The sequence below is a fragment of the Eumetopias jubatus genome, unplaced genomic scaffold, assembly GCF_037043125.1.
Source record: "Eumetopias jubatus isolate StellerSeaLion01/CBP00866 unplaced genomic scaffold, mEumJub1_p1.0 scaffold_1, whole genome shotgun sequence".
Lineage (NCBI taxonomy): Eukaryota > Metazoa > Chordata > Mammalia > Carnivora > Otariidae > Eumetopias > Eumetopias jubatus.
In genome coordinates this window covers 48,141,549-48,163,169 of record NW_028274807.1, presented here as the reverse complement: position 1 = coordinate 48,163,169, position 21,621 = coordinate 48,141,549, and the positions used below count along the sequence as shown (strand labels likewise).

General features: G+C 37.1%; 1 pseudogene; it reads right to left on the bottom strand.

The window, feature by feature from the left end:
* Positions 1–5,490: 5,490 nt before the first annotated feature.
* The window catches only part of LOC114221087 (ATP synthase peripheral stalk subunit b, mitochondrial pseudogene), a 35,981-nt pseudogene continuing 19,850 nt past the window's right edge, over positions 5,491–21,621 (bottom strand).

Below are 21,621 nucleotides of genomic sequence, written 5' to 3'. Positions count from 1 at the left end.
CAAACACGAAACCAGCTCTCCAAGAATATCGAAAGGGGTCCTCTAAGCAAAGAGAGAACCTAAAAGCAGCATAGATCAGAAAGGAACAGAGACAATATACAGTAACAGTCACCTTACAGGCAATACAATGGCACTAAATTCATACCTTTCAATAGTTACCCTGAATGTAAATGGGCTCAATGCCCCAATCAAAAGACACAGGCTATCAGATTGGATTAAAAAACAAGACCCATCCATATGCTGTCTGCAAGAGACTCATTTTAGACCCAAAGACACCCCCAGATTGAAAGTGAGGGGGTGGAAAACCATTTACCATGCTGATGGACACCAAAAGAAAGCTGGGGTGGCAATCCTTATATCAGACAAATTAGATTTTAAAACAAAGACTGTAATAAGAGATGAAGAAGGACACTATATCCTACGTAAAGGGTCTACCCAACAAGAAGATCTAACAATTGTAAATATCTAGGCCCCTAACACGGGAGCAGCCAATTATATAAGGCAATTAATAACAAAAGCGAAGAAACACATTGACAACAATACAATAATAGTGGGGGACTTTAATACCCCCCTGACTGAAATGGACAGATCATCTAAAAAAAGATCAACAAGGAAATAAAGACTTTAAATGAAACACTGGACCAAATGGACTTCACAGATATATTCAGAACATTCCATCCCAAATCAACAGAATACACATTCTTCTCTAGTGCCCATGGAACATTCTCCAGAATAGATCACATCCTAGGTCACAAATCAGGTCTCAACTGGTACCAAAAGATTGGGATTATTCCCTGCATATTTTCAGACCACAATGCATTGAAACTAGAACCCAATCACAAGAGGAAAGTCGGAAAGAACTCAAATACATGGAGGTTAAAGAGCATCCTACTAAAGAATGAATGGGTCAACCAGGAAATTAAAGAAGAATTAAAAAAATTCATGGAAACCAATGAAAATGAAAACACAACTGTTCAAAATCTTTGGGATGCAGCAAAGGCAGCCCTGAGAGGAAAGTATATAGCAATACAAGCCTTTCTCAAGAAAAAAGAAAGGTCTCAAATACACAATCTAACCCTACACCTAAAGGAGCTGGAGAAAAAACAGCAAAGAAAGCCTAAACTCAGCAGGAGAAGAGAAATAATAAAGATCAGAGCAGAAATCAATGAACTAGAAACCAAAAGAACAGTAGAACAGATCAACGAAACTAGGAGCTGGTTCTTTGAAAGAATTAACAAGATTGATAAACCCCTGGCCAGACTGATCAAAAAGAAAAGAGAAATGACCCAAATCAACAAAATTATGAATGAAAGAGGAGAGATCACAACCAACACCAAAGAAATACAAACAATTATAAGAACATATTATGAGCAACTCTATGCCAGCAAATTAGATAACCTGGAAGAAATGGGTGCATTCCTAGAGATATATCAACTACCAAAATTGAACCAGGAAGAAATAGAAATCCTGAACAGACCTATAACCACTAAGGAAATTGAAGCAATCATCAAAAATCTCCCAACAAACAAAAGCCCGGGGCCGAATGGCTTCCCAGGGGAATTCTATCAGACATTTAAAGAAGAATTAATACCTATTCTCCTGAAAATGTTCCAAAAAATAGAAATGGAAGGAGAACTTCCATACTCATTTTATAAGGCCACCATTACCTTGATCCCAAAACCAGACAAAGACCCCATCAAAAAGGAAAATTACAGACCAATATCCTTGATGAACATGGATGCAAAAATTCTCACCAAAATACCAGCCAATAGGATCCAACAGTACATTAAAAGGATTATTCACCATGACCAAGTGGGATTTATCCCTGGGCTGCAAGGTTGGTTCAACATCTGCAAATCAATCAACGTGATACAATACATTAACAAAAGAAAGAACAAGAATCATATGATCCTCTCAATAGACGCAGAAAAAGCATTTGACAAAGTACAGCATCCTTTCTTGATCAAAACTCTTCAGAGTATAGGGATAGAGGGTACATACCTCAATATCATAAAAGCCATCTATGAAAAACCTACAGCGAATATCATTCTCAATGGGGAAAAGCTGAGAGCTTTCTCCCTAAGGTCAGGAACGCGGCAGGGATGTCCACTCTCACCACTGCTATTCAACATAGTATTAGAAGTCCTAGCCACAGCAATCAGACAACAAAAAGAAATCAAAGGCATCCCAATCGGCAAAGAGGAAGTCAAAGTCTCACTCTTTGCAGATGATATGATAGTGTATGTGGAAAACCCAAAAGACTCCACCCCAAAACTGCTAGAACTCATACTGGGATTCAGTAAAGTAGCAGGATATAAAATCAATGCACAGAGATCAGTGGCATTCCTATACACCAACAACAAGACAGAAGAGAGACAAATCAAGGAGTCGATCCCATTTACAATTGCACCCAAAACCATAAGATACCTAGGAATAAATTTAACCAAAGACGCAAAGGATCTGTACTCAGAAAACTATAAAATACTCATGAAAGAAATCGAAGAAGACACGAAGAAATGGAAAAACGTTCCATGCTCATGGATTGGAAGAACAAACATTGTGAAGATGTCAATGCTACCTAGAGCAATCTACACATTCAAAGCAATCCCTATCAAAATACCATCCACTTTTTTCAAAGAAATGGAACAAAGAATCCTAAAATTTGTATGGAACCAGAAGAGACCCCGAATAGGCAGAGGAATATTGAAAAAGAAAAGCAAAGCTGGCGGCATCACAATTCCGGACTTCCAGCTCTATTACAAAGCTGTCATCATCAAGACAGTATGGTACTGGCACAAAAACAGACACATAGATCAATGGAACAGAATAGAGAGCCCAGAAATGGACCCTCACCTGTATGGTCAACTAATCTTTGACAAAGCAGGAAAGAATGTCCAATGGCAAAAAGACAGTCTCTTCAACAAATGGTGTTGGGAAAATTGGACAGCCACATGCAGAAGAATGAAACTGGACCATTTCCTTACACCACACACAAAAATAGCCTCAAAATGGTTGAAAGACCTAAACATGAGACAGGAGTCCATCCAAATCTTAAAGGAGAACACAGGTAGCAACCTCTTCGACCTCAGCCGCAGCAACTTCTTCCTAGACACATCGCCAAAGGCAAGGGAAGCAAGGGCAAAAATGAACTATTAGGATTTCATCAAGATAAAAAGCTTTTGCACAGCAAAAGAAACAGTCCACAAAACCAAAAGACAACCGACAGAATGGGAGAAAATATTTGCAAATGACATATCAGATAAAGGGCTAGTATCCAAAATCTATAAAGAACTTATCAAACTCAACACCCAAAGAACAAATAATCCAATCAAGAAATGGGCAGAAGACATGAACAGACATTTTTCCAAAGAAGACATCCAAATGGCCAACAGACACATGAAAAAGTCCTCAACATCGCTCGGCATCAGGGAAATCCAAATCAAAACCTCAATGAGATACCACCTCACACCAGTCAAAATGGCTAAAATTAACAAGTCAGGAAACGACAGATGTTGGCGGGGATGTGGAGAAAGGGGAACCCTCCTGCACTGTTGGTGGGAATGCAAGCTGGTGCAACCCCTCTGGAAAACAGTATGGAGGTTCCTCAAACAGTTGAAAATAGAGCTACCTTACGATCCAGCAATTGCACTACTGGGTATTTACCACAAACTTACAAATGTAGGGATCCGAAGGGGTACGTGCACCCCAATGTTTATAGCAGCAATGTCCACAATAGCCAAACTGTGGAAAGACCCAAGATGTCCATCGACAGATGAATGGATAAAGAAGAGGTGGTGTATATACACAATGGAATATTATGCAGACATCAAAAGGAATGAGATCTTGCCTTTTGCAACAATGTGGATGGAACTGGAGGGTGTTATGCTGAGTGAAATAAGTCAATCAGAGAAAGACATGTATCATATGATCTCACTGATACGAGGAATTCTTAATCTCAGGAAACAAACTGAGGGTAGGCTGGAGTGGTGGGGGGGAGGGATGGGGTGGCTGTGCGATAGACATTGGGGAGGGTATGTGCTATGGTGAGTGCTGTGAATTGTGCAAGACTGTTGAATCACAGATCTGTACTTCTGAAACAAATAATGCAATATATGTTAAGAAAAAAAAAGAAGAAGATAGCAGAAGGGGAAGGATGAAGGGGAGTAAGTCAGAGGGGGAGATGAACCATGAGAGACGATGGACTCTCAAAAACAAACTGAGAGTTCCAAGGGGGGGGGAATGGGTTAGCCTGGTGATGGGTATTAAAGAGGGCACGTTCTGCGTGGAACACTGGGCGTTATGCACAAACAATGAATCATGGAACACTACATCAGAAACTAATGATGTAATGTATGGTGATTAACATAAAAAAATTTTTAAGAAATGTAAATTTGGTAAACATTTAAGTAGAGTTACCAAGATAAAAGGAGAGAGGACTCAAATAGATAAAATTATAAATGAGATAGGAGACATTACAACTGACACCACAGAAATACAGAGTATCTTAAGAGACTACCATGAACAAGTATACACCTACAAATTGGACAACCTAGAAGAAATGGATAAATTCCTAGAAACATACAACCTACCAAGACTGAATCCTGAAGAAATAGAAATAGAAAATATGAATGGGCCAACAATGGGTAAAGAGATTGAATCAGTAACTGAAAACTTTCCAACAAAGAAAAGCCCAGGACCAGATGGCCTCACAGCTGAATTTTACAAACATTTAAAGAATTAATGCTAATTTTCAAACTCTTCCAAAAATGGAAGAAGAGGGAACACCTCCAAACTCATTTTATGAGACCAGCAATACCCTCATATGAAAGCCAAGCAAGGACGCTACAAGAAAACAAAATTTCAGGCCAATATATCCCTGTGAACATAGATGCAAAAATTCTGAACAAAATACTAGCAAACCAAATTCAACAGCATATTAAAATGATCATACAGTATGATCAAGTGAGATCTATCCTTGAGTGCAAAGAAGTTCAACATACACAGATCAGTAACTGTGAAATACAACATTAACAGAATAAATAATAAAAATTATATGATCATCTCAATAGATACAGAAAAAGCATTTGACAACATTCAACATCCTTTTATGATAAAAACGCTCATAAATAAGGTATAGAAGAAATGTACTTCCACAGATAAGGGCAAATACAACAAACCCACAGCTAATATCATTCTTAATAGTGAAAAGAACTAATTTTTAATTTAATTTAATTTTTATTTTTTTTAGTCAGGCAACAAATTTATTAAAAGCAAACTGCTCATTCAAAAGTGATCAAGGAACAACTCAAAATACAGAGCAAGAAGGATAAACAAAATAAGTTGTTTTAATTTTCTCACTATATGAAATTCAAACTTTTCATTTTTAGGAAAGGTTAAGTGTAACTTCAGTAGACAGCAATACAGAACGATTTTATCACATAGACTAGTTTTCTTAGTTACTTCTAGCTGTCTCCATTGGGATAGATGCATTTACAGAACTACCTGTGCTTGAGCCTTCTTTGCAAGCAGCTTTAGATCTGCAATGCACTTGGCAATTGTCTCCTTTTCCTGCTGTGTAGAGATGCTCTGCACCATGTTGCTTCTCCACCCAGTTTATCATGTACTCTTGTTCCTTTCGATGCTTCATGTTGTGCCCAGAGATATGATAGTCCAGGCAATTCTTCACCTCCTTGTTTACTCTATGTAGCTGTTCCTGGTAAGTAAACTCCAGTGTCAGCGTAATGTTATTCATCTAGACATCAAAAAGGTAATGGCACTTTTGAACCAGTGCCTGCTGTGACTTCCGCGTATCATTTGCATCTGATCTGTTTGATGGAAGCCTCTTTCACTTCTAGTTGGGCAACTTTTTGCTCATTGAGTTTATCAGCAAATTCTTCAATAGAGGTACTATTTTTTTTTTTGAGATACCATATTTTTTAACTACATAAATTTGTAACCCTATTGTTGATATAGCAGAGAAGGTCTCTGCAGTAATCACATATATTTCTATGGGCAGAAAATATAAGATAAGCCCAGTTCCAAGCACATTAAGGTTCTGTTACCCCAGTTTTGGGAAAAAGGAACTGGAAGAATTGCTTGGGGATCAGCCCCAAATGAACATTTCCTCTAAATCCAGGAAGAGGTGGTACAGGGGCAAGACTTGGCTGCCCTGTGTGAAGGATCCTTGTTGCCTGCAATACCCCTGGACCAAGGAGGGCTGTGTTCTTTAGACAGGGGGCAGCTGACCACCTGGGACAACAGGGGGTCAGCGAGGTCCACGTGGTAGTTAATAACTAATTTTTTAGTTGTGTGTCAGATAAATCTGTCAATTCTCCCTTCTTCTTTTTTTTTTAAAGATTTTGTTTATTTATTTGACAGAGAGAGACACAGCAAGGGAGGGAACACAAGCAGGGGGAGGGGGAGGGGGGAAGCAGTCTTCCCGCGAAGCAGGGAGCCCAATGCGGGGCTGGATGCCAGGAGCCTGGGATCACGACCCGGGCCCAAGGTAGATGCTTAACGACTGAGCCACCCAAGTGCCCCTCAATTCTACTTTTTTAAAAATAACTTCATGGCTTTATTTGTGTCTATCTAATTTTGAGTGATTTATTCATTTATTCTCACTTTTCAAGGTCAATATTTTTAACAACATCTAAAACAATAACCCAGAAATTTTGGCCTATAGGGATCCAAATTTTACTTTGCCTAACTAATCTCTTGTATATTTGATTTTTATTATTGATATTTAAATTATATAGGGAATTTTAAAAAATATGACTTTCTTCCATTTTATATCTCAACTGGAATCCTGGGATGTTTATTATGTCTCCTCATGGGTGGGTCACAAATTCCAACTTCTGTCTCTCTAGTACTGATAGACTCCTGGAGTCTTGGCTTTACACTTTGGCATCTCAGCTAGGGTTTTTTGGTTGGGATTTCAAGTCTCGCTCTTCATTGGAAAGGCTTAGGAGTTGGAAATTCCTCAAGGGCAAAATGCTGCTGCAATTTGGATTATCCTGTTGTTCCTTTCTCCTTGTTATGTTTTGTCACCCTTGGTCTGTTCTCCCCAGCCTGATGAAACTGCTTTAAGCCACAATCTACCACTTGTGTTTAAAAATGATGGTCCAAATTACCAATGTCTCTGAGGGAAAAGCTAGTCATCAAAGTGGGTTCATCTTAATCTGCCCCTCTTTTCTGTGGGGCCTTTGCCCCTCAACTCCTGATTGTCTTGGTTGTTCTCTAATGCCTTCGTTGATGCTTTCAAACTTTCAAAAATGTGTTTGATTCAGCTTTTATAATTGTTTTTGGCAAGCGAATTGGTAATGAGAATACAAGATTTTCCCCTTACTACATTCTTTTCTTATAATGTTCAAGTCCTTCTTAATTTAAAGCTTAGCATTTATTCTAGTTTATTCTACTTTAAACTTATTTCTTGACTTATGTTTCAAAAAGCCTGTTTTCTTTTAATTTTATTAAAAAATACAAAGTTGATAACTGGGTATTTACCCCAAAGATACAAATGTAGTGATCTGAAGGGGTACGTGCACCCCAATGTTTATAGCAGCAATGTCCACAATAGCCAAACTGTGGAAAGAGCCAAGATGTCCATCGACAGATGAATGGATAAAGAAGATGTGGTATATATCTACAATGGAATATTATTCAGCCATCACAAGGAATGAGATCTTGCCATTTGCAATGACGTGGATGGAACTGGAGGGTATTATGCTGAGTGAAATAAGTCAGTCAGAGAAAGATGTATCATATGATCTCACTGATATGAAGAATTCTTAATCTCAGGAAACAAATTGAGGGTTGCTGGAGTGGTGGGGGGTGGGAGGGATGGGGTGGCTGGGTGATGGACATTGGGGAGGGTATGTGCTATGGTGAGCGCTGTGAAGTGTGTAAGATTGTTGAATCACAGACCTGTACCTCTGAAACAAGTAATACATTATATGTTAAAAAAAAGAAGAAGATAGTAGTGAAGGGAAAAATGAACAGGGGGAAATCGGAGGGGGAGACCAACCATGAGAGACTATGGACTCTGAGAAACAGACTGAGGGTTCTAGAGGGGAGGGGGTTTGGGGAATGGGTTAGCCTGGTGATGGGTATTAAAGAGAGCACATATTGAATGGAGCACTGGGTGTTATATGAAAACAGTGAATCATGGAATACTACATCAAAAACTAGTGATGTAATGTATGGTGATGTAATGTAACATAACATAATAAAATAAAATAAAAAATATGAAGTTGATAATTTCTAAAAATATCTTTGGTTTCTTAAGGTAAATCATTTTATGTGTGTGCTCTGTGTCCCTAAGGGACCTCCTTTCTTTATGTTATTTAGTATTGCTTTACTCATTCTTGAAAGAGAAGAAATCTCCCCAGGTTCTGTGTTTGGAAAAAACAATTTAAAATTTCTCGAAGTCCCCTGTACTCTTCACTTGGGTGTGGAGTAAGTTTCTCATATATTAAACTGAAGGGGGTGTTCTTATTAGATATCCAACTAGCCAGATTTCCAAGGTCAATGAATCATTGGTTTAGAATGGCTCTGATAGATCATCTGCTTTACAGCTAAATTCACTGACTCAGAGGGAGTTTATTTCTGAGTCCTTAGAGAATAACCATGGTTCTTTTACCAGAGTAGTCCTTGAGAAATGACAATCCCAAATATTCTGGTTTCCTTGCCTCTTCCTTTATTTCACCCCTTCCTTTTAGAGATTTCACATTAAAAGATGCAATGTAACTCCACTTATGTGTCTTTATAAGTTACAATTACCTTGGATTACAGAGGGTTATAAAAAATGAGACTTTTGGAAGGAGAATGTCTTAAAAATTGTTCTTGGATTGTAGAGGAGTGGCTGCCAAGTGTGGGATAAGGGAAAGAGGAAAGCTTTTATGTCCAGCAGTGCTGGGCTTTAATACTAATTACCCCACTCTCAAGCTACTCCAGAGTGGAAAGATCTAAACTTTTCTCAGTGGTAAAATTGGTATGACAATGTACCCTCCTGAAAAGATGATCTAGGGACCAGCTAACAAACATAACACAATTAGCACACTCTTGGTAAAAAGAGAGTGCTCCAAATACTAGCTATTGTTACTAATTTTATTATTATCATTATTTTAATAATCATTGCTAATTTCAATTTGGATGTAAGACTCTTTGAGAAATCCATGTATTTTGTACATTAAGCAAGGTTTTGTAATATTTCTAATTTGGTGAGGTGGGGGACAGGGTCAAATGAAAACTAGGGTGTGGCAAGGTAAAAAGCAGTCTTGTGGGAAGCTTAGTCTTAGGCCAGTCTTTGCAATATGAATGATGCAGCCCAGTCATCTAGGAGGCAAGGGTTTCCACATCAGAGCCTCTGCATTGCCCTATTATACTTCCCTATGTCTCCCAAAGTTCTGTTGTCTCTGCCATGTCTAGACCTCATTTCATTTTGAAGGCCTTCACAAGCTGACTTCAATTTATCATTCCAATGGGAACTCAATCCATTCACTTTCAGATACTCCAAGTTACAATCATACCAGTCAACTGTGATATTCCTTGAATCTTTTAACCCTTTTCCTCATCCATGCAGTTTTTTGTACTATTCTCCCAGACTGACCAGGCTTGAATGCCTTTTCTCATTTGTTATTGTCAACACTAATTCTTAAACTCTTCCTGCTTCATGAGTCAACAAAAGTATCTTTTTCCCAAGAGCTCTTCCCTTACTCCTCACCACTCTTCCGGGTATTTTATTCTGCATTTTGGAAACTTATATTTGCTATTCTTCACCCTCCAAGCTGTAAATCTTTTGAAATGTGTCTTATTTTTCTCTACATTTCCTGGCAATGAGGTACAATTTTTATACCTGGTAGGCATTCAGTAAAGGCCATTTAAAACTGAACTCCAGTATCTTAATTAATGATACTGTTTTTATTTAGATGCCAGTGGTAAAAGATTGTACTTAGACAAACAGGAAATGGCTACTTTCAAAATCTGTTTGTTATAATTATATTTGCGTGTATAGTCAATGTGAGTAAATAATTATTTAAACTAATATTGCTTTCATTTCTATGGTCCCAGCTGTAATCCCTGAGTCAGAGAAGTACTCTGTTATTAATTATAAAAGACTGGGTACTTCATACTGCACAGAACATCTCTAAATTTCCTTCATAGGATCAAGTAAGCTTTTTCTAGATTTTTATGCCCTATTTGCCAAAGTCTTAAGTGAAGTACTCATTCTCTTACTCTCAGAGTTAATACTTTTTATTCTTGATCTTGGTGAATGGTATCACTGAGCTTTCCAAGTCAGAAACTGTAGTGTTTTATCCAGTCTTTTCTTTCCTCTATTCTATTTGTAAGCTCTATCTAAATCTACCAATTCATTTAAATTTCAAAATAAGACACAGCTCTTCTATTTTGTCATTATCTTTTCCTTCTTGGAGTGAGTCATAACAATTCCCAACTTATGTCCCTGACCTTAATCTCTTTGCACTCTGGTCTAAAAATAGTTAAGCATTTAATCAATGCCAGTTTTCAAAATGATTATTCAGTAATACAACTATGTGATCTGAAAATCTAGTAAATTTAAGTGGCTAAAATTACTTAGTTGAAACTTCTCAGCTTTGACTCAGTGGATCTTGTCAACCTCATCTTGTACTATTCCTTTTTGTGTAGTTCAATTCCAAGAACACACCAAAGCATTTAAGACTCTGTTGTCCTCCTTTGCTTATTCTCTGCCTAGAGCAACCCTTCTTTGCTGGCAATTGCCTACTCCCCCTTCAAGATCTAATAAAATATTAATTCCCAGGTAAGGAGTTGCTTTGTCCTTGGGGTTTCTCAGCCCTTTGCTAATGTACCTTTAGTAGTTACTGCAGTGGGTAGTTATTTATTTGTTATCTTTGTCTCCCTGGAGTGGTAAACCCTGAGAGAGCAGGATTCCTAAATTACTTATCTTTATAACTCCAGGGATTGCACAGTGCCTAATAATGGTAGGGATACAAATTGCTTTCCTTAACTCTGGCTCTAAAATTTTAGCCACATGTTTAAGGTATAATGAAAAGGACCCTAGATGCAAATTAGGAGAACTGAGTTCTAGTCCTGGGTCAATTATTAACAAGCTGTATAATCTTGGGCGTATCATATCATCTCTTTGTACTTTGGTTTCCTCATCTGTACAGTAAGGAGATTGGACCTGATGTTGTGTGGAGACCTTCCTTCTCTAAAGGATGACAATTCTAGGTGGGGAGGTTTATACACTGATTTGAGCAGATCTGCCAATGGTAATGTTCCAGGACACATTCTTAATTTATAACTATTCATTTCTAACCACCCACTCATTCTGATTTAATGTATTTGATTTGAGAGTGAGACATTAAAGGTTCACAGTGTGAGAGTTTAGACATGAGATCTCGGAAACACATGGGGGTCCTCACTGTACACGGTGCACACAAAAAGGCTTTTAATTAAACACATGAAATGTATTAGTCACATGCTCTTGAGAAAACTATAAAAAGGTCCCATCCCAAGCCCAGATGTGTCCTTGGGAAGGATTGGGACAGCAACAGGGGAGGAGGGGTGAGGGTTTCAGCTATGATTACTCCCATCTGTTGTTCTTTAACAAACAAACAAAAAAGTTCCCTAAATGAACACTAGATGTGGGAAAAATTATAAGAAGCTGATATCAGAGTTGGACTAAATATGTAAAATAGCTTCATAGTCCTAAATTTTGAGATGGGATTTTAGATTTCAGATTTTGTTAAAGTGGCAACTGCTTGTCACATCTTTTGTTTGACTTTTGCTCTTTGAATTCATTTGATGCTTCTGTGATGAGTCTAGAACATACGATATATTAAGGTGGATAAATCTGCCCCATGGAGCTTAGCTTGACCAGAATTTTTCCAAACATAGTTTTGGATACATAATACATTGATCCGAACATGTATGGAGAACAGTGATACCAATTTTCTTAATACATTTAAGGATCCGAGAATAATTACAAGTGGAGAGAACTCAGCTAAAGACATATTAATCAATTTAGCATCAATAAACCACCATTTAATTTAATAAAGAGAGACACACTACCACAGTGTTTATTATTATGTTTATTATTAGCTACTCTGTTACATTTTCTGAATGGTAACAGAGTTTCAGATAGTGTGTACCCTCCATGACTGTTGGTATTAATAAATAATTGAATGAACCAACTAAATTCTCATAGATACATTAATAAAGTATGCAGCTGATTTCCGGAGATTGTTAAAGACAGGTGCTAAGAATATTTCACTCTGATTTAAATTTCTAATTTGTTGCTGTTCATTATAATTTGAGATCCTTCTGTGAATTTATATAAGTCCAAAGAAGATAGTTTGTCTGTGCTTAACCTTTCTAATGTATTTAAATGTATTTAATGTAATGTATTTAAAATGTTTTAATTTATTTGTTCTACATATTTGAAAAATATCATGAAGCTTAAAAACAAATAGTAATTCCTGTGAGATACTTTGAACTCTGATTAAATGTGGAATCTTTGAATACTTTTTAAATGTGTGATTTTTAGGGATGTCAACATTTTAAAAATAGCAACTAAATATTATATTTTCTTCATGCAATCAGATAAAAAACACCTAAGCACAGTAAGTTTCCTTTACTAGTTCTACCTAGTAGTCAAATTTAGAGGCTTCATTCATTACAGCTGTAGAGAATCACACTAAAAAGAAAAGTGTTGCATCAAGTTATGGGAAATGCGAACAATTTCCAATAAATTAAGGTATTCTTTCCAAAGCTAGTTTATAGGAAGGATAAGGATCAAAATTTAACTACTGAAGCAATTTTGTCCTTGTTTGTTTTTTCTTCCTATTGTAAATCTGAAGGAAATGTGATACAATTTGTTTTTAACATGCTCACATGTGTTCCTATGGGATCTCTTAGGAGAAAAATCTTTGTATTTCTGGGGACAAAAAATATGAACACACCTGGCACTCACAAAATATGCTGAGCAAGTGGATCAATAAATGACCAATGACTTCAGTATTTTTACTCTGTTGGACCGATGATACCTTTCCGAATGCCATCTTGGAGATGTCTTCTAAACTGAAGCTGATAAGGAAAGTGCCTCCCCCAGCCCTCAACTATAGAATATTTGGGAGAATTTAAAGGAAAACAATAATTCTCTTTCTCAAATTAATTTACAAAGTTAATGTAATCTCACTCACAATTCCAGCAGGATTTTTTATGTAACGAGACAGATTCCAAAACTCAGATGGAAGAATAGTGGCCACCTCCAAGGGATACTGTTCATATTTTGTTTTATGGAGAAGTCATCTATTTTAGCAGTACAAAGGCCAAAAATAATCAAGAATTTTGAACAAAGACATAATGAGTACATCTGTTCTGCTAGATATCATGACTCATTATAGAACCATGGTTTAGAATTGGTGCAGGAATGCACAGTGGAGCAGAAGACAGAGCTGCATATACCAAACCATGCATATACTGGACCCTGCTAACAGAGGTGGCATTCAAATCATTGGAGAAATCATTATCGAGTAGATGGGCATGCCAATTGGCTCTCCATATGGAAAAATATAAAAGTAGATCTCTATCTCATATTGCATATCAGAATGTAAAAAAAGAAACAATTCAGAAGTAAACCTAAAGAATATCTTTGTGAAACTGGGGTAAGGAAGAATTTCTTAAAGAAGAGATAAAACCCAAAAGTTATGAATTAAAAGATGAATTTGTCTAAATTAAAACAAATTCCTTTCAACAAAACACAACACAAACAAATTTAAAAGTCAAGTGATAGATGAGAAGAAGAGATTTGCAACACGAAGAAGATTAGGATCCAGAATGATGGACAATGAATAAAAAAAATAAAATAAATACAAATAAATGATGAAAATAAATGATGAGATCTAAGGCAATGTTTATTTCTTGAAAATGGCTGCTCAGAAAACAGAGCTTATCTAAAATATATGGGCAGCCTAAAACCACCTAGTCAGTGATATTTTTGCATTTTGTAAAAGACTCAGGTTGGAGTTGGTTAAAACAACAAAATAAATGAAATGATGTAGTTTAATATAGATTATGTATTCCTGGGAAATGACCTGAAATTGCAAGTGTTGGGTATTATAAAATACAAGCCTTCTAAAGATTATTTTTAAAATGTTGAAATCAGTCAGTTTCCTCAATGGGAAATTAATGGCATATTCAAGTTAGGACAATTCAAGGATGATTTATTAATCAAAAGACTAATTATAAAGTGTGGTGGGAAATAAGGAAGGTGGCAAGGAAAAGTGCAGGAACCAGGGCTAGCAGACTCAGAACTCTGCCCCCTCCTAGGTCTGCAAAAGTAAAGCAAAGGAAGGGACAGGTTTCTGGACATGGAAGAAGAAAGTCTTGAGGGGCTGGGAGCCTTGAGAGGAGCAATGGCCTTCTGTCCAGTGATGCAGCCAGACTGGGCTGATGTTTAAGAGAAAGAGACACAGAATAAATGCCCCAACCTCAGTCTCTATCCTCCCTCTCACATCCTGTTAGACTTGCCATAGGCTGACCCTAGCAGGAAGTCTGAGACCAAGGAATTCTGGGTGTCTGGTCCACAGAAGTCAGCTTTCCAGGGCAGAAAGTAGGCTGGAGTAGGAAAGGGAGTGGATCTGAAGGTAGAAATGAAAGATAACTGGCACAAGAAGCAGTATTGTCCATGATCATATTGTGAAGATCATGAATAGCAAATGGTATTTGGTAGCTTGGAACAAAGTCTTGTGAGTGTATTAAACACAGATTCAAAATTTATCTGAATAGAAGTGAAGATATCTGCTTGAGAAAACTGTAAGTGATGCACAAAGTGGCTCAAAGATGGCAAACGCTGATGTTGGACATGCTTATTAGAAATTTGAATAAAATTGTTTAAGAAATGTGAAGGAGAAAGCAATATTTTAAAAATATTTTATTATGTAATGTATGATTTAAAATATGCATTTGAAATGACATTAATATGAAATGTGACACAGACATTTTATGATTTTATCTTTATACATAAATATTTTTGTATTGAAGTTGTACAAAACTTTTTGTATTTTCTCATTTGGAACACTGGGAGAGATAGCCAGACCCATATGGTATGTAAAGAGCTATGGAGAAAGTGATAGGTGAGTATAAAAATGGACAAAAGATATGAACCAGCAGTTCAAAGAAGAGATAAGCGAAATAGACAATAGACATAAAAAAGATGCTTAACTTAATCAGGGATACTATTAATCAGGGAAAAAGATTAAAATGAGATACCATTTCACACCCTATTTGGCAAACATCAAGTCAAACGTGTGTGAAAAAGATCTTGCCCACTCCTGCTAAGAGTGTTAATAATTCCCGTCACTTTTTGAGACACTTGTCAATGTCCAGTGAAATGACAGCCTAAGACTCTCTTGACCTAGATCTAGAAAGATCTAGGTTGATCTAGAACCTCTTGCTCATGAAAGTAGGAAAATATGCAAAATATATTCATTGTGATATTTTTGTAATAGTGAAAAACCACTCAAAGAGAAATGAAAAAAATGTAGCTTATTTATATATTGGACAATTAATAGCAATTAAAACAAACTAGAGTTATACATATCAACATAGAGAAATCTTAAAATCAAAGGTGGATGAAAAAGCAAGTTTTAGAATGATTCATATTATAGAATAGCATTTACATAGATTAAGCCCAAAGTAATGCTATATGTTGTTTTTGTATTCATAGATGTAGTATAAAAACTTATATTGGAAGGGGTATATCCCACACTCCTCTTAGCATCTGGCTCTGGGTAGGAAGGGTGGGAAGGAAGGGACTGGACAGGTGTTGGTAGCATGAAAGTGTACAATGCTTTGGCTTGAAATACCTGCATGTTTGTTTGTATTCAGATTAGATTTAGACTCTGTTTCTTTTATGTCCTGAAACAGTCTGAACACATTTCCAAGAATCATAGCTACAGTCAACATGGTTTTTATTATTTGGAGGCAAATGGAGATTTGTGTTCTTAGTGCTGTGATTTTCTGGGCAAGTTATAAAACTGTTGATTGGAACAGTTATAATCATTTTCTATAATTTATTTCTCCACTAGCCTATAGTCCAATAGGAAGAATTTTAAATGGAAGAAATTGATCTCAGCTAATGGAGTAGCAGGAAGACAAATGCAATTGTCCATATGGTTAGCTGAGAGCAGATTGTTTAAAATTGATGAGTCTTCTTTTTACCAATTTAAGAGGTGACATGCTTCTAAGATGACAACAGTGTATAGGAAGAACATGAAAGACTTGACCAACTTCCCAATTTGTATTGTCAATTATATTGTGACATTATTTTTGATTAAATATTCAATTTACCTGTATTCAAATAAAATTATCACCCATAAGCCGAAACTGAACAAATTAATTAATTTTAAAATGTCCACAGCTGTTAATTATGTGTCACTCACTCTTGTCCCCATTTCCCCGTATATCTGTTTCCATCTGTTATGCCTGAACTACAGTGTTCTCTTCTAGTTCAGTTGGGTTCTCTGAGAGCTCTATTTGAATTGAATCCTTCTATTCTTCTGTTCCTTTGTAGTTGTATGGAGCATCCACTGTGTGTGAATTTCTCACTTCCTATTCCCCATCTCCTTAGATAGTTTTACTTTCTTATGAAGTTGTAATAAATGAACCCTGCCAGCATTTTTTCCCCATTTGACTACTCCATTTACACTACTGCTATAATTATTGCATTGCATTGGATGTATTCTATTTGCACACACTGCCTTTTCTGGATTAATTAACGAGCACTGTGGCAACTTGCCAAAAATACATGACATTATCAGGGGGACAGAAGTACTAGTACTAATACACTATTCACTAATGGACCATCAGTTTCAATCTTTAACCCTTACCTCCCTCTGAGTTGCTGCCTATTCAACAGACCATTTGGATGTCTCTGAGTAAATCAAACTTAACAACATTCCCTCTAGAACTACTCCTCCCACCGTCTTTTCTGTTTAGTCAGTGGCATCTCCATCTGCTAGGATGTGCAAGTTGGACTGTCACCCAGTTCCAAGATCTTATTTCTCATATCCAGTTTTCTTCCAGGATATGTCAATTTTGCTTTCTACGTATCCCACAAATCCACCTGGATTCAAGCCACTTACTCTCACTAGCCATCTGGACCATTCCGTAGATAATTTACTGATCTCTCAGCTCTTTCTCTTGCATCCTTCATTGTGTTCTGTACACTGTAACCAGAGGGAACTTTTCAAAGATGCCAATGCAATCACTTCACATACATTCAAACCCTCAACCTCTGATTGCTAATAACCCTGTCCCTAGGCTAAACAGCAAAATCCCTTATGTGACCTATAATGCCCCGTAAGGTCTGGCCCCAGTTACCCCTAACACCCTCTGCTTCTCCCAAACTATTACATAATATCATTTCCTTTTTATTCTCAGTGCCTTCTGTCATATCCCACTCTATATGGTTGACCCCTACTCCTCTTTCAGATTTCTTCTCTCTTGCCACTTCCTTAGAGAAGTTTTTCCTGACCTTCCTGAATTGGTCAAATCCTCCTATTACTAGTTTTCAGAGCACTCAGGACCTAATGTTTCTTAGCACCTAGCACAGTGGTAATATTACATTCACTTGATTCAAGTATTTTTTTTCCAATAGACCCACACTGTCCATACATTAGCCACTAGCCTAATTAATTAAAATTAAATGAAATTAAAAATTGTTTCTTAGTCCCACCAGCTACATTTCAAGTGCTCAAGAGTCATAGGCAGCTAGTAGCTACTCTATTGGGCAGTGCAGAATGAAGAACATTTCTATCATCGCAGGATAGGACAGCAGACACTACACTCTAAGTTCTTCTAGGCAGACACTCTTTATTCTTTTTTATTCTGTCACCTTTCTATCTTTGTCTTTGCATGTATTCCTAGTGCCTAGCAACATGTCTGGCCCATAGAAGACCTTCCAAAACATTTTTTAAGCAAATGAAAAAATGAGATAATGAATGAGCACCTTAGAGCCTTGTGAGGACAAAGTAGAGCAGTCAAGAATGTTCTACACTGTGAAAATGTTCTTGGAGGCTGGTAATTTGCGCACCTTTGCTTCCTGAGGCCTTAGGACTTTATGCTTGTCATGTGCTCACTTAGTGACATGTCTACACAAAGCTTTGTTTTGCTGTCTCAGATTTTACTTGGCAAACATGGTCTGGAGATCCTTCATGAACATTTTGTGAGAGAGAGTTCCTTGTGGAAATAAAAAAGTATCCAATTGAGGCAGTATACATGCTCACAGATGTTTATCAGTTTTTAGCAGTGAATAATTGTCATGTCTGAGACGAGTTCTTAAGCCTACAGCAATATGCAAAATTTCTTATTTTACTTTGTTTTATTTCAGTTTAATTTTACCATTTGTGAAGGGGGGAGTTAATGAAGTATAGTCTAAAACACAGTAAGGAGGGGCTCTGGTTTCACTGAAACCTATGTTAAAGCTGCAAAACATCACAAAAGGGTCTAGTGCTTTAATTGAGGGAAAAGCAGGGGTGCCTGGGTGGCTCAGTCGGTTAAGTGTCTGACTTCAGCTCAGGTCATGATCTCCGGGCCCTCTGCTGAGCCCAATTTGAGCCCCATGCTCATGGGGGCGTCTGTTTGCCCCTCTCCCTCTTCCTATGCCCCTCCCTCACTCATGCTCTCTCTCTCTCTCTCTCTCTAATAAATAAATAAAATCTTTAAAAAAATAATTGAGGGAGAAGCTAATTAAGGCCCATGCGCCAAATCCAGCACCTCGCCTGTTTTTGTAAACAAAGTGTTATTGGAACAAAGCCCAACCCATTCATTTGTTCATCTATTGCTATTTTCACTATGGCAATATTGAGTAGTTGGGACAGAGACCAGGTAGCCCAAAAAGTCTAAAATATTTACTACCTAGCCCTTTACAGAAAAAGTTTGCCTACCTCTGTTTTAACTCCTATTGTAGCAAAAGTTTCTTTCTGGGGGGCCATGAGGATGAAATCATGGACAGCAGGTATGAAGTAAGCTGCCCCTTGCCATGCTGTGTAGATTGATACCCTTTAGATGTTGGTGTGGGAGAAATGGGAGGTTGGCCTGAAAAAAGATAATGGATTAGGAAATATGCCAATGAGAGATGAATGCTGGAAAATGAGAGGCTGTAGAAGTGAGGCACATGTGGGTAGGCTTTGAAAGAATGTGGGTCCTAAAAAGCAAATTAGAAGCAGAGAACACCTTTATTTTTTTTTCAGAGTTAAACAATATCAATATTTTGATATATTTTTCTACTTCTATTTTTTTATATAAACAGATCAAACTGAATATATAACTATATCACTTGGGTTATCTCATGTTACAATATGAAAAATTTTCCCATATACCAAAGTATTAACAAGATCTTTAATTAGCTGCAGAGTATTTTCGTCATAGAGCTATATCATATATTTTATGTGACCAATCCCTTTTTATTGGACATTGAGGTAATTTATGAATTTTTTTATTCTGCTATTATAAACAAGGGTCATTAATTCTCTTTTTAAAATCACTGTCTGGGGTTCCTGGGTGGCTCAATCAGTTAACCATCCCAAGCCTTGATCTCAGCTTAGGTGTTGATCTTTGGGCCATGAGTTCAGGTCCAGCAATGGGCTCCATGCTGGGTGTGGAGCCTACCTGAAAAAAAAATCAGTGTCTAATTTTCAGGTAGTAATATACACAAATTGTAAGGGTATATAACTTGTTGAATTATCATATGTGTATTCACCTACCTATGTGACACCAAGTGTGATTAATTTTTCTTAGTTACTCTGAACAAGTGGAAGTCTCCAAAAAGAAGCCTTTCAAGAACTGATGCTGGTGGTTCCTGGCTTTCACCAAAATTAGAAGGATTCTGTGTCATGGACCTTTAATTCTTTTTTTTTTAATATTTTTTTATTTAAATTCAATCAAATAACATATAATGTATTATTAGTTTCAGAGGTAAAGGTCCATGATTCATCAGTCTTATATAATACTCAGTGCTCATTACATCACATGCTCTCCTTAATGTCCATCTCTCAGTTACCTCATCCCCCCATTCGCCTCCACTCCAGCAACCCTCAGTTTGTTTCCTGTGATTAAGAGTCTCTTACGGTTTATCTCCCTCTCTGATTTTGTCTTGTTTTATTTTTGTCTCCCTTCCTCTATGCTCTTTTGTTTTGTTTCTCAAATTCCACATATGAGTGAAATCATATAATTGTCTTTCTCTGATTGACTTATTTCACTTAGCATAATACCTCTAGTTCCATCCATGTTGTTGCAAAAGCAAAATTTCATTTGTTGATGGCTGAGTAATATTCCATTGAATATATATACCACATCTTCTTCATCCATTCATCTGTTGATGGACATCTTGCCTTTTCCCATAGTTTGACTATTGTGGACATTGCTGCTAAAACAATGGGGTGCAGATACCCCTTCGGATCACTACATTTGTATCTTTTGGGTAAATACCCAGTAGTACAATTGCTGGGTTATAGGGTAGCTCTATTTTCAACTGTTTGAGGAACCTCCATACTGTTTTCCAGAGTGGCTGCACCAGCTTGCATTCCCACCAACAGTGTAGGAGGGTTCCCCTTTCTCCGCATCCTCACCAGCATCTGTCGTTTCCTGACTTGTTAATTTTAGCCATTCTGCCTGGTGGGAGGTTGTATCTCATTGAGGTTTTGATTAGTATTTCCCTGATGTTGAGTGATGTTGAGCACTTTTTCATGTGTCTGTTGGCCATTTGGATGTCTTCATTGGAGAAATGTCTGTTCATGTCTTCTTCCCATTTCTTGATTGGATTATTTGTTCTTCGGGTGTTGAGTTTGATAAAATCTTTATGGATTTTGGATACTAGCCTTTTATCTGATAGGTCATTTGCAGATATCTTCTCCCATTCTGTTGGTTGTCTTTTTTTTTAATTAAAATTTTTTTAACTTTTTTGTGCCTTTATTATTGATTGATTTATATGTTTAGTTAGCCAGCATATAGTACATCATTAGTTTTTGACGTAGTGTTCAATGACAAAGAATGCCTTTAGATCAACTGTTGGGAAACTGAATCTGACAGCTATGCCCAAGAAGGAAAAATGAAGTCAGAAAAACTCTACAGACAGTTTCTGCAGAAGCCCATTCAGGAGTGAAATGGTCATAAGGAGATTAGGTTTGAACTAAGACTGAGGATACTCTGACGTAGATAGAAGCTGAATATAGTAGAGGCAGAGAGGTCCGGAGAGCCCATTAACTTGAGGCTCACATTTACATTTTTTATTTTACCTCTGAAAGGGGTTATATATAACATCAATTAGCAACACTGGCAGGTTTGAAAGAAGGCAATGATATTTAAACTTTAAAAAAATTTGACCGTGTGTGTGTGTGTGTGTGTGTGCGTGTGTATGAATCTAGGAAGCCATGGAAAATACAAGTGACAAGCCCTGTAGCATAAACTTTGTAGCCAGGCTATTTTTGTTCAAATTTTGGCTCTGCCATTTACTAGCTGTGTGACTTGGACAAGTTACTCAACCTCTCTATCTCCTGACACTCACCTCCAAAATGAAGATCATAATAATAGCACGCCCCAGGGTTGTTGAAAGGACTAATG